Below are 18,600 nucleotides of genomic sequence, written 5' to 3' on the forward strand. Positions count from 1 at the left end.
ATGACTCAAAAAATATTACAGATTGAAATGTATGCCAATTAGTCACGAAAATTTTAGAAGTTAAATAAACGCATAATTTATTAATCTTTCTAAAGACAAGAATAAAAATTTGAAGATATCACTGTTTCTAATAAGCTGTTCATCAGGTAAGCGAGACATTGTATTGAGAAGAAAATGGCCAACAAATGACACCCCCTTCTCATTTCCTAGCTCACTAGTGACCCAGTTGTTGGACTGAAGCTGTCAGGGGACTCACAAAATAAAAGGATGTAAAGTATGGCACCATATTCCTAAAGCAGGGAGAGGAGAGGAGTAAAGAATGGATTCAAACTTAAGTGACCATCAACTTAATATAGACTGCTATATGCAGAAGATGTTCTATACAAAACAAACGGTAACCACAAATCAAAAACCAGTAACAGATACACAAAAAATCAAGAGAAAGGAATTCAAGTATATCACTAAAGAAAGCCAACTAATTGTGAGAAGACAACAAAAAACAAGTAACAAAATGACAATAAAAACATATCTATCAATAATTACTTTGAATGCAAATGGACTAAATGCTCCAATCAAAAGACATAGGGTGATAGAATGAATAAAAAACAAGACCCACCCATATGCTGCCTACAAGGGACTCATTTCACATCTAAAGTCACATGCAGATTGAAAGTGAAGGGTTAGAGAAGCATTTATCATGTACATGGGTGTGAAAAGAAAGCCAGAGTAGCAATACTTGGATTGGACAAAATAGACTTTAAAAAACAGACTGTAACAAGAGACAAAGAAGGACACTATATAATCATTAAGGGGAAAATCCAACAAGAAAATATAACAATTGTAAATATATATGTATCCAAGATGGGAGCACCCAAATACTTAAAGTAGTTAATAACAAACATACAAGTGGTAATTAATAGTAATACAATAATAGTAGCAGACTTTAACACCCCTAAAAAAACCAATAGAACAGATTAATGAAACCAGGAGCTGGTTCTTTGAAAAAAATCAACAAAATTGATAAACCTTTAGCCAGACTCATCAAAAAAAGAGAAGAATCAAATAAAATCAGAAATGAAAGAGGAGAAATAACAACCAATACCACAGAAACACAAAAAATTGTAAGAGAATATTATGAAAACTCATATGCTAAAAAATTGGACAACCTGGAAGAAATGGATAAATTCCTAGAAACATATTACCTCCCAAAATTGAATCAGGAAGAAATAGAAAATTTGAACAGACCAGTTGCCACCAATGAAATTAAATCAATAATCCAAAAACTCCCAACAAACAAAAGTCCAGGACCAGATGGCTTCACAGGTGAATTCTACCAAACATTGAAAGAAAAGTTAATGCCTACCCTTCTCAAACGATTCCAAAAAATAATAGAAGAGGAAGGAAAATCCCCAAATTCATTCTATGAGGCCTGCATTACTCTGATACCAAAACCAGATAAACACTATGAAAAAAAGAGAACTACTGGCCAGTATCTCTGATGAACATAGATGCAAAAATCCACAACAAAATACTAGCAAACTGAATCCAACAAAACATTTAAAAAACAAAACAAAAACATTTAAAAATCGTTCACCATGATCAAGTGGGCTTTATTCCTGGGATGAAAGTGTGATTCAGTATTTGCAAATCAATCAATGCAATACATCACATCAATAAGAGAAAGGATGAAAACCATATGATCATTTCAATAGATGCAGAAAAAGTATTTGACGAAGTACAACATCCATTCATGATAAAAACCCCCAACAAAGTGGGTTTAAAGGGTACATACCTCAACATAATAAGGGCCATATATGGAAAACCGATAGCTAACATCATACTCATTGGTGAAAAAAAGAGTTTTCCCCCTAAGATCAGGAACAGGACAAGGATGTCCACTCATCACTTTTATTCAATATAGTCCTGGAAGTCCTAGCCACAGCAATCAGACAAGAAAAAGGAATAAAAGGCATTCAAATTGGTAAGGAAAAAGTAAAACTTTCACTGTTTGTAGATGACATAAGATATATAGAAAACCCTGAAGACTCCATCAAAAAACTACTAGAACTAATAAGTGAATTTAATAAATCACAGGATACAAAATCAATGTATAGAAATCCATTGCATCTCTATTCATAAATAATGAAGCAACAGAGAAATTAAGAAAGCAATCACATTTATAATTGCACCAAAAATAATAAAATGCCTGACAATAAACTTATCGAAGGAGATTAAACATCTGTACTGTGAAAACTATAAGACATTGTTGAAAGACATCAAAGATGACACAAACACATAGAAAGATATTCCATGCTCATGGATTGAGAGATCAAATATTGTTAAAAGATGTTATACTACCCAATGCAATCTACAGATTTAATGTAATTCCTATCAAAATACCAGCAGCATTTTTCATAGAACTAGAAAAAACAATTCTAAAATTTTTGTATGGAACCACAAAACACCCTGAACAGCCAAAACAATCTTGAAAAAGAAAAACAAAGCTAGAGACATCATAATTCCTGATGTCAAGTTATACTACAAACTGTAGTAATCAAAACAGTATGGTACTGGCACAAAAATAGACACATAGATCAATGGAACAGGATAGAAAGCCCAGAAACCCACGATTATATGGCCAATTAATTTTCAACAAAAGAAGCAAGAATAAGCAAAGAGAAAAAAAGTCTCCCAAACAAATGGTATTGGGAAAACTGGACCACTTTCATTCACCATACACACAAATAAACTCAAAATGGATTAAAGACCTAAATGTGAGACCTGAAATCATAAAAGTCCTAGAACAGAGCATAGGCAGTAATTTCTCTGACATCAGCCATAGCAACATTTTTCTAGATCTATCTCTTGAAGCAAGGGAAATAAAAGCAAGAATAAACTATTGGGCCTATATCAAAATAAAAAAAACTTCTGTGCAGCAAAGGAAACAATCCACAAAACTAAAAGATAACATACTGAATTGGAGAAGATATTTGCAAATGACATACCCAGTAAAGGGTTAGTATCCAAAATTTATAGAGAACTTATAAAACTCAACACCCAAAAACCAAATAATCAAATTAAAATATGAGCAGAAGACATTAACAGACATTTCTCCAAAGAAGACATTTAGATGGCCAACAGAAACATGAAAAGATGCTCAGCATCACTCATCATTGGGAAAATGCAAGTCAAAACCACAATTAGATATCATCTCACGCCTGTTAGAGTGGCTAAAACCAATAACACAAGGAACAAGCGTTGACAAGGATGTGGAGAAAAAGGAACCCTCAGGCATTGTCGGTAGGAATGCAAACTGGTACAGCCAGATGGAAAACAGTATGGAGGTTCCTAAAAAAATTAAAAATAGAACTGCCCTACAATCCCATAATCCTACTACTGGGTATTTACCCAAGGAATACAAAACCACTAATTTAAAAGCATACATGCATATACACAAACAATGAATCATGGAACACTACATCAAAAACTAATGATGTAATGTATGGTGATTAACATAACAATAAAAAATTTTTTAAAAAGCATACATGCGCCCCTATGTTCATTGCAGCATTATTTATAATAACCAAATTATGGAAGCAACTCAAGTGTCCATCAATAGATAATGGATAAAGATATATAGAGAAGCAATGAAATATTATTCAACCTCAAAAAAGAATGAAATCTTGCTATTTGCAACATGGATAGAGCTAGAGAGTATAATGCTAAGTGACACAAGTCAGTCAGAGAAAGACAAATATCCTATGATTTCACTCAATACATGGAATTTAGGAGACAAAAATGGAGAAAGGGACAAAGAGAGAGAAACTAAGAAACAGACTCAATTATAGAGAACAAGCTGATGGTTACAAGAGGGGAGGTGGGTGGAGGGATGGGTGAGACAGGTGAAGGAGATTAAGATTATACATTGTTTTTGCCGCATCTATTGCGAGAATGAACATCATTCTCGGCAGTCAGACTGTCGACATTCCAGAAAGTGCCAACGTCACTCATAAGGGACCTGATGTTATTGTGAAGGGCCCCAGAGGTACCGTGATGGGACTTCAATCACATCAACGTAGAACTCTGTCTCCTTGGAAAGAAAAAGAAGAGGCTCCGAGTTGACAAATCGTGGGGAACTAGAAAAGAATTGGCTACTATTCGCACTATCTGTAGTCATGTACAGAGCACAGTCAAGGGTGTTACAATGGGCTTCCATTACCAGATGAGGTCTGTGCATGCTCACTTCCCCATCAGTGTTGTTATTCAGGAGAATAATTCTCTTGTGAAATCCGAATTTCTTGGGTGAAAAATATATCCGCAGGGTTCAGATGAGGCCAGGTATTGCTTGTTCAGTATCTCAAGCCCAGAAAGATGAGTTAATTCTTGAAGGAAATGACATTTAACTTGTATCAAAATCAGCTGCTTTGATTCAGGAAGCCACAACAGTGAAAAACAAGGATATCGGAAAGTTTTTGGATGGTATCTATGTTTCTGAAAAAGGAACAGTTCTGCAGGCTGATGAATAAGATCTAAGTTTTCCAGTTACAGAAACAGCAAGATGCCAGATGATTTTTCAGACTTACTTGTGATATTTTAAAGATGCAATAAAAGCTATATTGATTTGGGGGTAAAAAAAGAGTATACTTATCATGATGAGCACTAAGTAATGTATAGAATTGTTGATTCACTCTAATGTACACCTGAAACTAATATAACACTGTATGCTGTAATTAAAATTAAAAAGTTCAAAAAGTTAGATATATTTCTATGATATACTGTATTTTAAAATGAAAAAATGAAATACAGTATCTACACTAAATGCAGCTGCCCTGAAAATTGACATTGAAAATGTAGCTATAAAATGAAATAAAAATGAGATAATAATGCAAAAAAAAAAAAAGAGAGAGAGGAATAAGAAGGGGAAGAAGAAGAAAAGAAAAATGTTAAGGATTATTGGATGATTTTTCAAATCATTTTTGAAATTCAGAATATTTTTAAATTGAACTTTCTGCATCTTAGGTCTTTTAATGATTCCACCATTTTGGCAGTGAACTGATAATATATGGATTTTTTTTTTGGTATGAGGTTTTTAATGTATTAATATTCTTTACTTTTTAGATATAAAAGCAGAATGCATGATTAGGGGAATATATTTTACATTTTGATGACAGAATAAATTATGTGGACTGAATTAAACTTTGGGGGCTCATGACTTAAGTATTATTTAAAAGTCTTCTCTAGAATTACTTTAATTGGTTATGAGTTCTCAGAAATAAAGAATAGCCTTGAAAATATAATCACTAAGCTATCAATTTTAAATATTTATTTTAATTATTTAAAGAAAAACTGATTTCTTTCTCTGCCTCAAAATCCTTCATTTAATCAAGCAGAGGTGCTCCTATTTTACATGCTAGGTACAATAGTAGGTTGGTGTGGAGGACATCCCTGCTGCTCACCAGTATTTCCAATTCTCCTCCCCTTCTGGCACATGAGAGCATTATGCTTTTCCACGTCCTTGAAGTTAGATGTAGTTATGTGGCTTACTTGACTAATGTGCAGAAGAGAAGGGCACCACTTGTAGGTGGCATTAAAGAACGTGTGCAGTACTCTTTGCGTTTTCTCTTCCTTTTTCTGTTGACCTAGGAGAGTACATGTTTCATATGGTAAGTGCTTCAGGCGGTCATCCACAGAGGACGGGTTTCCAGGACCTGCAGACTAAGGATGAGCAAGAAATAAAGTTTGTTGTGTTAATCACTGAGACTTGAGGGTTGTTTGTTACTGCAGCATAATCAAGACCATCTGGTTATAGTTGGTAAATCAAAAAAGGTGGTTAAAACAAAGAAGCTTAGACTGCATATATAAGTCTAAAAATTCTTTTTAGTTTATAATAAGTAGATATATATAAAATAATATTTTTGTTGTTGTTAGCCAAGGGCTTTTCTTTGATTATGAATTTGCCAACTGGAGTTCCATACTGTCTTTCACTCATTACCACATAGATCATACTTTATATGTGATTTTCCTTTGAGCAAGACTGTAAAGACACAGGAGAAGCAATCTGAGTGCAGAATCTTCAGGCTTTTTACATTGCCGCCTTGCAAATATTTTACAGTTGTCCCTCTTAATAAGCCTACTTTAGGGTTTAGGTGAAGGGGATTAAGAAGTACAAACTTCCAGTTATAAAATAAGTCATGAGGATGTAAACACAGCATAGGAAATACAGGCAATAATACTGTGATAAATTTTATGGTGACAGATGGTAACTTCACATATGATCATGAGCATTATGTAATATATAGAATTAACAGTCAAATCACTGTGTTTTACACCTGAAATTAATATAACATTGTATGTCAACTACACTTCAATTAAAAAAAAAAGACACTTAAAAATATAAGCCTACTTTGACAGCACTTTTTAGAGACTTACCTTTATTGTCTTTAACTCTCCTTAGTTTTCATACAAACACCTGTCATTTTCACACTCATATTTATCAGTTTATGTGGTATTTAATTAAATTGTATAATTCTAATAACATGTATAAGTGGTAGAAAATTTTAAGAATCAACATAACTTTCTTAACAAGCATATAATTCATTCGGCTAGATTAGGAGACTAAAGAATCCTAGAGAATAACCTACTGGTCATGAGTTCTGATGCAGAGAGCATCAGTGTAGCCTCTTACTTTGGAGGCTAGAGAGTAAGTATATCGGACACAAATCTGGTGCATCTTCTCAGGTTTTCAAATGACCTTCCTCCTTCTCTCTCTTAGGCAGCACCCATTAACACCGAGGCACTTTTCCTCTTGGGAAAGAAACTTGAAGGTTTCACGTAGTCTAGGTAGGAAATGGTGGAGCAAGGAGTCTAACCCAGACACGTTGACTCCTAACCAGGATAAGAGAGGACAGGAAAATACTTAAATGGAGCCTGAGGCACATGATAGAAATAGGATACCCTGGGTAGGAATGCTGATGCCAGATCAGAGGCTCTCTAAACACTTGCTCAGAATTAAGCATTCTCCAGGTAAAGTCAGGGCTAGCTAGTATAAACCTTTTGAAAGATCCCATTTCTACTTCTTACAATAATTTCTGCAGATGGCTAGATTTTTCTAATTTTATTATGTCATTTATCCAATAATTCAACAAATATTTAATAAGCATTTGCTGAGCCATGGGAAAATATAGGCACTGTGGATATACAGAGATAATGAAGGTACAACCGAAACGTTAAGAAATTCACAGGCTGGTAGAGAAGACTGACAAATACTCAAAAAACTGTAATAGAATAATAGTAAATATGGGGTATGAAGACCATAGAGGAGTGTATTAAACCCCTTGCCTGTAGCTAGGAAAATGGAAAGACATCCCAGAGACAACAAAGATGAACAGAGTCCTGAGCACTGGACATATTTTTTCCAGGAGAAAGGGGAAAGAATGGACATTTTAGGCAGAAGGAACAGCACACGACAGGAAATGGAATCCTGAGTATAGTGCATTCCAGAAACAGCTGATAGCATGGTGGATTTAGACTATGGCCAGAGGGACCATATAAGTCACCCACAAAACCAGGATGATAGCTTCTGAAAGTGAAACTGAATGCTTTTCATAATTGCTCTGGGTCAACAGGAATAAACAGGCACTGTCACAGGTAAATTAGGATGTGTGATCACCCCGAGTGAGGTGGCCACAGAATGGAAAGGGTTTAGGAATCATTAAGACTTGAATTTGAATAAAGGCTTGGATGGTCAGAGGCAGAGTGACTGAGTTCAGTCAGTTATTTTGCTGACAATTTCCTCATCTGCAAAATGGAAATTAATAATTTTGTCCTTGTGGGTTTGTGCAATGATCATATAACACATATAATTCACTAGTATAGTATGTGCCCAATAAATATTGTTTCCCTGGTGTCTACTTCCACCATAGGACAAAAAAGGAGGATAGTCTGGAGGATTAGGCAAGTATTAGATTTCTATAGGTCTTTTATATCATGCTAAGGAGTTTGAACTTCCACCTAAAAAAAAATATGCAAAGAAGTTACCCAATCATATTTGTGCTTTAGAAATAGGAGTCTGGCAGCAATGTTTGAGATGTATATCAAGGCGGTGGGTCATATGGGGAGCTCCTGGTGACCTCTGGTACCACAAAACCTTAGGATTCTTCATCAAAGAAATAGTTTCTTTGGCAGGTCCCAGAAAATAGGAAAGTGGGAAAGTGGGGCAGAGAAAGGAAGGCATTCAAACAGCGTGTGGGGGCAACTGGGCCTTAATCCTCTAGAGGACTCTGGGAGATGTATAGAACCCCTGCCTCAGAGAGGGCTCAGGCGTTTGTACAGCCGTGGATGAGGGCTACGCAGGAAGGCCATTAATTCTTAGGCATTTCCAATCTGCTGCAAGCGAAGGAAGAGCAGGCCTTACTGGCCAGGAAAGCCCTCAGGGGAAGAGAGGCTGGCAGTTGTTGTCAGGCCAACGTACACGGAAATGGTCAAGACGGAGGGCATGAGTAACAGAGGCATCTGCTGTTAGTGGAAGGTCTGGCTTTGGAAAAGTAGGGTGGAAGAAGGAAATAAAAAAATGCAAATATAAGTCAGCAAATTAATTGTGTCAGAATTAATTGTGTCATTAATATAAACTGGCCAATTTGATTTTTAAAATTTCTCACTGAGTTGAGTTGATTTTTTTACTCTAGGCCAAAGCTTTATAGCCAATGAAATGTGAAAGAAAGAAAGAAAGAAAGAAAAAGAAAAAGAAAGAAAAGAAAGAATTTATTACTTGATTTTAATTATTGTAAAATTACTGATGAGACTATTTGGAGCTTTTCGAGGTAGTTCATTTTTCCAGGCTTGGGAGAATTAAAAAAGAAAGAAGAAAGAAAGAAAAAGAAAGAAAGAAATGAAAGAAAGAAAGAGGAAGGGAGAAAGAAAGAGAGACGGAAAAGAAAGAAAAAAAAGAAGGAAGGAAGGAAGAGAAAAGAAAGAAAAAAAAAGAAAAAGAAAGAAAAGAGAAAGAAAGAAAGAAAAATTCTGGTAGTTCCCTGATACTACAGAAGGACATACCTGGGCAGAGAAAATCTAAATAACCTTCCCAGGATCATTTAATGAAGTGTAGAAAGATCTGGAAAGAGCATTTCTGCCTTGGCCTCTTCATTGCTTCTTTAGCTCCTCAGCTGTGTCTAACTTAACTAGAAGACTAATACAAACTGACCTGTTATATGGTGCTCTTTCTAAAGTGGCATGGTGGATTTCTTAATATTAAGGTTTATTTTTAAGGTGGACACCTCACATTTTCACATAGGTAGAAGTTAATGCCATCTTATCAAAAAAGGAAACAGGCTCAGAATTTTCTTGCTTGAGGTCATGCAGTAAGTTTTTAATAGAATCAGGATTATAATTCAAGATTTCTTTTCTCTAATCTGTTATTTCTTTTCACACATATCCAACTATTTTCTGGTTATTTAGGAGATATATACATATGTGTGTGTGTGTATAAAGTATATAATGTGATCTAACCATAGTGATTGCTTTCATAAAATATATCTTACTGGGGAAAGAGGCACTCCAACATAATTCGACTTTCTCATATTTAAACTGGGTGCCAAGAAAGTTGGCAAAGGGCAAAAGAAATATTTTTTCTTCTTTACGTATTGTGCTCTCTAACTCAAATACTTTACGTACAGAATGATGTTCCTTTCTATAACCAATATAGTAATATAAAATCCAGTGTGGTTAAACCATAATAACTTTGAATGATAACATAATTGAAGTTATATGCAAAAAAAGTTTATAGACAACAAAGAATAATTTTCAACACCAGAACAGCTAGCTGGTCCTGGAATAGTCAAGGGAGGAAAGAGAATCCAATTATTACATTCCCAACATAGTATTTAATGAGAATCAAAGCTTTATAGGCTCATAATTTATAATTGGCTCATGAAAAAAAATAATGAAAATTATACTTGTGAGAAAATTCAGCAAAGTTATGAAATAGATGTGGATTTTATATTTTCTTTTGGCAACAATTAAAGTTAGAAAGAAGATTTTGTGTGAATATTTCTTTGGATTCTTATAATGTAGTTTCAAATCTTGTCTCCCACTTATTAGTAGTGTGATTAGACTATTGTCCTCTGTTTTGTCATCTGTGTTCTCAAACTTTTATCCCGCTCTGCTAATTTAATGCCTGCCATACATTAAGCACCATTAGAGAGTCATATTCTAAATAAAACTACTTGTGGGGCACCTGGGTGGCTCAGTTAGTTAAGCGTCTGCCTTCGGCTCAGGTCATGATCCCAGGGTCCTGGGATCGAATGCCACGACCGGCTCCCTGCTCAGCGAGAGCCTGCTTCTCCCTCTCCTCCCTGCTTGTGCTCTCTCTAGCTATCTCTGTCACTATCTGTCTCTCTCAAATACATAAATAAAATCTTTAAAAAATAAAACTACTTGTAAGGGTTATCATTAAGATAAATGATGAAGTTTGATATATTTAGTAGATACTCAAAAAAATTTTTATTATTATTTTTTTAATTTATGTATTTTAGGGGGGAAAGAGAATGGAGGCACGGGGTGGAGAAGTAGAGGGAGAGGGAGAGAAAGTCTTAAGCAGACTTCACGCTGAGCTAGGAGCCCCAGGTGGGGCTTGATCTCAAGACCCTGGGAGCACAACCTGAGCCCAAACAAAGAGTACAAAGTTCAACTGACTGTACCACCCAGGCGCACCAGTAAAAAATATTTTTATTCCCAGTCATGGTATGTATTCTTTGTGCTATATCATGGTACATGTCGGAAGAACTACGGAAAAACAGAGACTTTGGAATTCGACAGCCTGGGATTTATAAATCACAAATATGCTACTTGGCAACTTAGTGATTGTGGACACATAATTTAACTTCTCACAGGTTCAGTGGTTTCTTCACTAAACTAAAAAATAAGAGAAACCTCCCTTCAATGTTGAGAATCAAATTAGTTTATGGATATATGTGGTTCTTTGATTTTAGTTCTTTCATCTCTAAAATGGGAATGCCATTCATAAACATCTTAAAATGTTATAAAGGCCCACTTACATAATGCATTTGAAAGGAGGTTTTTTAAAAGTCTGCTAAGTATTGGGCGCCTGGGTGGCTCAGTCAATTGAGTGACAGACTCAATTCTGGCTCAGGTCATGATCTCAGGGTTGTGATATTGAGCCCTGCAATGGGCTCCGCACTGGGTTTGAAGCCTGCTTGAGGATTCTCTCTCTCTCTCCCTTTCCCTCTCCCACCCACCACCCATTCCCTCTCAAAAAAAAAAAAAAAAGAAAGAAAAGAGAGAAAAAAAAATCTTATACCTGACTTTTAAGCCACTGGACTGACCCAGGACTTTTTATCCCAGTAATTCTTGAATAAACTTTTTTTTAAAAAAATCAAAATAAATAAATAAAATCTGCTAAGTATTATAAAAATTTTAAATTTTATCATTAAAATTGTATTAAAATTATTAAATATATCATTAAGATCCTTAAAACACAATTTAAACATAATTTATTTATTTATTTTTAAAGATTTTATTTATTCATTTGAGAGAGAGAGAGAGCGCATAAGCAGGGGGAGAGGCAGAGGGAGAAGGAGAAGCAGACTCCCCGCCAAGCTGGGAGCCCGATGTGGGGCTCGATCCCAGGACCCTGAGATCATGACCTGAGCCGAAGGCAGATGCTTAACCATCTGAGCCACCCAGGTGTCCCTAAACATAATTTATTTCTGATGAATAATAATTTCTGCTATAAAGTATTTGCTTAACTCCCAAACTTAATCAAATCATGAAGTTGTTGAATATTATAAATCATGACTCAATATTTAAAACTTATTTGTGAATATTTAAATTTCTAACAAACCAAACATACCTATCTGCTAATGATTAATATTACAATTTTATTTTTATTTTAAAAACGTTTTGTTACAAGTTTCCTTTAATCATCTCTACTCTATGTTAAATATGTGATTTAATTGGTAAAATTCCATTTTACATTACTTTTTAGGGTCTCACCACTTTTTGAAATCATAATAGTATAAAATGTTTTCCTGTAATTAAATGGACAAATTAGAAATATTGATTAATTCCTGTGGATGAAGCCCCAAAGGTAATTTCTGAATTGCAAGGTCCTTGCCCTGATGAAGTTTATGTATGAAGTAAGACAAAAGACAGATGAGACTAACATTGTCAGTAAAATATCCATAGAGGAATTAGTATTCGAGTGAGACATTAACGGTAAAGAGGATGGGAAAGGGTCAGGTAGTGGGGCTGTGTAAAGAAGGAGAGCTGGGAACGGCCTGGCATGTTCAGAGAGTAGGGCCTTATGAGTTGTAGTCAGGCAATGGTGATGAAGAGAAATAGGAAATAAGTCGCTTGTGGAGTCATTGTTTCCCAGGCTTAGGAGGCAATGAATAGACATTTAGCGTTTTTAGCAAAACTAAAAGTGAAGTTCTGGGGGATTAACTTGTCAGTGGCTTCCAGAGCTGAATAGAGTGGAGAGAGAGACAGAAAAACTTCAGAGAGGAATATCAATAATTTGGGTATGACTTGAGTATAATGACAGTCATAGATAAAAGGTTAGGAAGTGAGTTGCTACAAAAAATTAAAAACTATACTTGTCGGTTGGTCCAAATAGAGTATAGGTAAGTCAGAAAGGGAAAGAAGTTTGGATTTTCTTTTTTGGGGAGTTGAAGGGGGTAGGGGGCATTGTAGATGGTATGGTCCACTCGGGTATAGAAATGTTGTGTTTAATCTGATGGGGCATCCAATTAGACTAGTCTTGTAACAGACTAGGGCTGGAGTCTTGAAAGTAGACTAGTTCTGTGAAGGAGAAAATATGGACTGGTACAGCTAAAGCTGGTTTCAGATACAGAGCTCAGGGAAGTAGACTCGGTATGCCATAAATTTCTTCTTCGTATTGTAGTCCCATTGCATTAAAAGCTTTTCTCTACGAGCCCCTTTTGTTCAAATTATCAGGTAAACTTTCTAGTTATGAAAGTCATTTCTAGTTATTTCAACTTTCACACGTCAACCAGCACACTTATATTCTGTTAAGCTGAACACCAAGAAAAGTTGTCGGTTTTCACATTTACTGTAATGGAATGTTCTTTGCAATGCTTTAGCTATGGCCACTTAAATGTCAACATTGTTAACAATACTGTCTCTAAATTAGATATCTACAGGAAAGCTCTTTTAGTTGGAAGACTTTGCATGTTATAATGCTTCCTATATTTGAATGTATTATTAATAAGAGATAGCTAGCTTCCAAAGTATATGTGCTTCTGGCCTCAGGAAGATATTTCCATTATTTTCATCATCGAAGTTTAAATTCAGCTTCATATTTAAAAAACCTTATGATTAATTAGGAAAATTAGTGAACAGATGCAAAAAGAATTTTAGGATTTTAGCATTTAAAATGTCTTTCCCCACCCTCTTATACTGTTGGTGGGAATGCAAGCTGGTGTAGCCACTCTGGAAAACAGTATGGAGAGTCCTCAAAAAGTTGAAAATAGAGCTACCCTATGACCCAGCAATTGCACCACTAGGTATTTACCCCAAAGATACAAATGTAGTGATCCGAAGGGGCACCTGCACCCCAATGTTTACAGCAGCAATGTCCACAATAGCCAAACTATGGAAAGAGCCCAGATGTCCATCAACAGATAAATGAAGAAGATGTGTATATATATACAATGGAATATTACTCAGTCATCAAGAAAAAAAGAAATCTTGCCATTTGCAATGACGTGGATGGAACTAGAGGGTATTATGCTAAGTGAAATAAGTCAATCAGAGAAAGACAATTATCATATGATTTCACTCATATGTGAACTTAAGAAACAGAACGGAGGATCATAGGGGAAGAGAGGGAAAAATAAAACAAGATGAATTCAGAGAGGGACACAAACTATAAGAGACTCTTAATCATAGGAAACAAACTGGGTTGCTGGAAGGGATAGGGGTGGGGGGATGGGATAACTGGGTGATGGACATTAAGGAAGCCACCTGATGTAATGGGCATTGGGTATTTTATAAGACTGATGAATCTGAACTCTACCTCTGAAACTAATAATGCACTATATGTTAATTAATTGAATTTAAATTAAAAAAATAAAATGTCTTTTGCCAATCTCAGAATTGATTTTAAAGATTGATTTATTTATTTTAGAGGGAGAGAGAGAGAGCATGACTGGGAGGGGCCGAGGGACAGGAAGAGAGAATCTCAAGCAGGCTCCACACCCTGTGGGAGCTCCCCATGTGGGGCTCCATGTGGGGCTCCATCTCATGACCCCAAGATCATCACCTGAGCTGAAACCAAGAGTTGGAGCCTTAACTGACTCTGTCATCCAGGCACCATGATCTTGGAATTGATTTTAATGAAAACACAACTTGAGATAATTGTCTATATTAAAAACATTCAGCTATTTCCAGCTGTTTTGTCAGTGTAGTAAGGGATCAGGATTTTTCCTTCCCCCACAAAAATGGAGCTCTGGGGTTTGTGGCTCTTTGCACCTATGATCCTGTTGTATCTCTTTCTTATGGTATCTACTTTAGAAAGTTATATGTGAAGATTTGGGGGCCATGCATCTGTATGATGGAAGATAATTGAGAATATGGGTTCCTTTCTCCCTTCAGCTTTACACAAGTCACTCACATGTTGAGCTCCCACAGTCATCTCCGTTAGTCTGCCTCATTTCCTCTCAGTGCTTCCTCCAGGTAGATTCTCAGATTACTGTGGAGAGTACTTCCTATGGGTTGGAGTGTTCCCCTTTCGGATGTCCAGGACCTACCTGATGATAGGCAGTTCTTCTGAGCCTAATTATTGAATTTCTTAAAAAACAAAACACAACAAAAAAACCCTCTACCTTTCTTTGTCATCAAGTTAGAAGAAAGGTCCAAGGGAAATTTATATGTGCTCTCAGAGTCACGTGACTCTTTAAAATTACGATTGTTTAAAGTTATGCGCCTTCTCCAATAGCAGGCAGTTCACATTTATAGTTTCTGGTATTATTGTTATCCCAATAGCAATGTTATAATAAAAATTTGCACACCTAAAACCTAATACATTTCAATTGCTGAGGCATTAAGTCAGAATAGGATGTTTTACCAACACTCATACAAACATGCACACCAAGTAGCAACTAATCCAAGTTTTAGGAACTCTACAGTAAGGATTGATTTCCCAAATAAAAATAATCAGTGGTTGCTGATTTTCTTTCTTTTTACATACTTGGACAGACCTTAAGATACATAATTGAAATAGAATCTCTAGTTATTTAAAGTTTAAATATGACAAAAAAAATCCTATATGTCTGCTATCTACATATCTATTTCTTCATATCTGTATGTCCATTTATTTGCAGCTATATCTGTATCTATAACATATCTATATATAATAATATATGTAGATATATGTGTGTCATATCCACACATATTTAATTTATTAGCACTGATTTTATCCTTCCAGTCTTCCCAATGTTCAGGCAGCAACATATTTTAAGGATTAATTATGGTTTTCTTAATATGAAAACTGAAAATTCAACTGAAATTTAGAATTAGAGTTATATCTAGCAACTTCATTGATGCCTCTTTTCTAATTATGGTAAAATGTAAATTGCAGCATAACGACTGAGTATGTCATTCCGTCATGTTTCACATTGCCTCAAGAGTCTGTGTCCCGAGTTGGTATAAGAATGTTGATAAATAAGTGCCAAGAAGCAGCCGATAACTTGTCCAACTGCTAATGTAAAGCATCTGCTCAGCTGCAAAACTGTCCTTCCTGGAGGTGAAGACGCACCAGTAGCCCGGTCAGGAGAAGTTTCTGCCGCAGCCACGGCCAGACCCAGGCGGCAGGAGGACCCTCTGCAGAGAGGGCTTCACTCTCCCGTTACAATTGCTTTGGAGCTCATCCAAAAATGAATACAAGTGTTCCAAAAAATAGAAATGGAAGGAAAACTTCCAAATTCATTACCTTGATCCCAAAACCAGACAAAGACCCCATCAAAAAGGAGAATTACAGACCAATATCCCTGATAAACATGGATGCAAAAATTCTCACCAAAATACTAGCCAATAGGATCCAACAGTACATTAAAAGGATTAATCACCACGACCAAGTGGGATTTATCCCTGGGCTGCAAGGTTGGTTCAACATCTGCAAATCAATCAACGTGATACAATACATTAACAAAAGAAAGAACAAGAATCATATGATCCTCTCAATAGATGCAGAAAAAGCATTTGACAAAGTACAGCATCCTTTCTTGATCAAAACTCTTCAGAGTATAGGGATAGAGGGTACATACCTCAATATCATAAAAGCCATCTATGAAAAACCTACAGCGAATATCATTCTCAATGGGGAAAAACAGAGAGCTTTCCCCCTAAGGTCAGGAACGCGGCAGGGATGTCCACTAAACAATTATTTTTAACAAGAAGATTGTGAGAAGTTTTCAATCGAAAAATGACATATAGAGGATGTATCTGCATTCTTATTTTCCAAAAAACATTCTCATTTGCTGCTGGCCTCAACAATGAAGAAACAGGAATTGATCAGTACATCACTGTATCCTGGGGCAGCCAGCCCCCAAAAGAAGTTGCTAAATTCAGTCCCAAATTAAATTTATAGAATGATTTTTTTCTAAAGTACATGCTTGATCACTTGAGATTGCACCCATGTGAGATCACTCTCATGATTTAAGTCCTTTACTTTCACTTTAACTTGAGAACCTCTGCAGGAATTTTTGCTAGCCCCAAAAGGTTTGTGACTTTTCAGCACAGTGCTATAGAATGTCTCCTTCTCCGCCTATAATAATTACTGTTATTTTCAAGCCATTGTAAATTGAGCACAGCATCATTTATTCAAGAAATCTCTCCTGGTTTGTGTCACTTTAGCCCATTGTTCTCTCTGGCAGGTAAGACTAATCCTATAGCTTTTTAACTTGAAGCCTAAAAGGAAAGCAGCACAGCCCGCCATAGTCAAGACACAAGTGAATATCGTTCATCTAACTCAAAGGCAACCTATGTTGCCTTTAGTATAATCCAAGTCACGAATGTTACCTTGTGTTCCTGGGCTTCCCTTCTACTTAGAGTAACTTCTAATTTCACACACTAACACTGTGCCAAAAGCCAGCCTGTGACGGGACCCTCTGACAGAATCGTGGAAAAGTTGTAATTATTGCTTAGTTAGGTGCCTGCTCCATTAGATGGACATGAGTCACTTTTGTCCTTTTCTTCCTTTCATTCTTTCTTTCCTTTTTGTCACAAGGCTCCTGTCCTTTAGATTCCTTTTCCTTGTGTAAAGGGCAAAGTCTCTCTAAACTGTTCCCACAGTGCCCTGGGTCCAATAGGTTACAAAGGTACTAACACTAAAAAAAACACAAAAAATAAACAAGTGGTACCCTTGGGAAAATCCATTTCTTCTGAGGTTGTCCCTGTTCCAATGAATGAAGACTTCTTTGAGGTTACAAATATGTTTGGCAACATCTCCATACAAATGATTACAGGTTGTTTCATTCAGAGTCCACTCCTATCCTGGATATGCATGAGGTGATGAATACACTCTTTTGGAACAAGGAAGCTTTATTTAAAAGACTCTTTGTATTCTGCTGAGTACCCTAATGAGCTATCCAGGGTGGTGCATCAGTGTGGGAGCAATCAGAGAAGGCCCCCAGTCTCTGTTCATTAGCCCTGCTCTCCTTTGTTGTTGACTCACAGTACTCATCATTCCCGGGACTGAATAGAAGGAAACAAGTGACTTCCGTTTTATGGCCCAAAACACCAAAACCATCAGCTTTTATAGATGGCAAACATATGGGACCTAGGAACCTGATCTCTTGCCTCTGTGCCTATGAGAGAATCTCTCCTGGTAGGGATTTTGCTACTTCAAAAAGAGATACAGAAAATATCAATCTGAAAAGCTTGAGGGACATGCTTGTTTGTTAAGTTCGTCGTGTTGAATGATCCTCACACTGCTGGCGAAACTGTTTAGATACAGTTGGTCAGAATGGATCTATACAAATAACGTGAATTCTTAAGACAATTATCTAGAGAACTTGGGCCCCAGTGCTTAGTTCCAGAGTAACTGTTCAGAGCTTGCATTGTTCAGATAATGCCTCAGTTCTTCATTTCATGCAACATTTGTAGATCTGGCCTTCATGGGAATGTTTTCTTATCCTAATGGTCATGGTCTTAAATTCACACTGTGGTTTGTTTATTTGAGACATCATTTATAATCACACATCTATAAATTTTCAGTATTTTAGTAACATAGAGCCTGTGGAGGAAAAAAAAATCCACAACAAAATCAATTTCTAGATCAAGGTATTGAAATTTAAATAAGTTTCTTGCTTACTGTATGCAGCTATTTAAGGTCAGGTGTGAGGTTTTTTTCCACATGATTTATGTTGATTATTGCCTTGAGTCTCCATTTGCCTTTTTGTGTGTAATAATAACCTAAACTAGACTCTGACACCATACTCTGAAACAGTGCTACATCTACAGAGATCCAAGAAAGATGTATCTTAGGCCACCTGAGTACAGATAATGTATGTTTGTAGAGTGTCATTTGTCCCAAAATCTCATGGAACACCTCTTGGTCGAGCT

At 36.2% G+C, this 18,600-nt stretch overlaps 1 pseudogene; it reads left to right on the forward strand.

Annotated features, from left to right (window-relative positions):
• The first annotated feature begins 3,906 nt into the window (after positions 1-3,906).
• On the forward strand, positions 3,907-4,612 carry LOC116631936 (annotated as a pseudogene).
• Positions 4,613-18,600: the final 13,988 nt, after the last annotated feature.

Source organism: Phoca vitulina, unplaced genomic scaffold (assembly GCF_004348235.1).
Source record: "Phoca vitulina isolate PV1807 unplaced genomic scaffold, GSC_HSeal_1.0 scaffold6, whole genome shotgun sequence".
Classification (NCBI taxonomy): domain Eukaryota; kingdom Metazoa; phylum Chordata; class Mammalia; order Carnivora; family Phocidae; genus Phoca; species Phoca vitulina.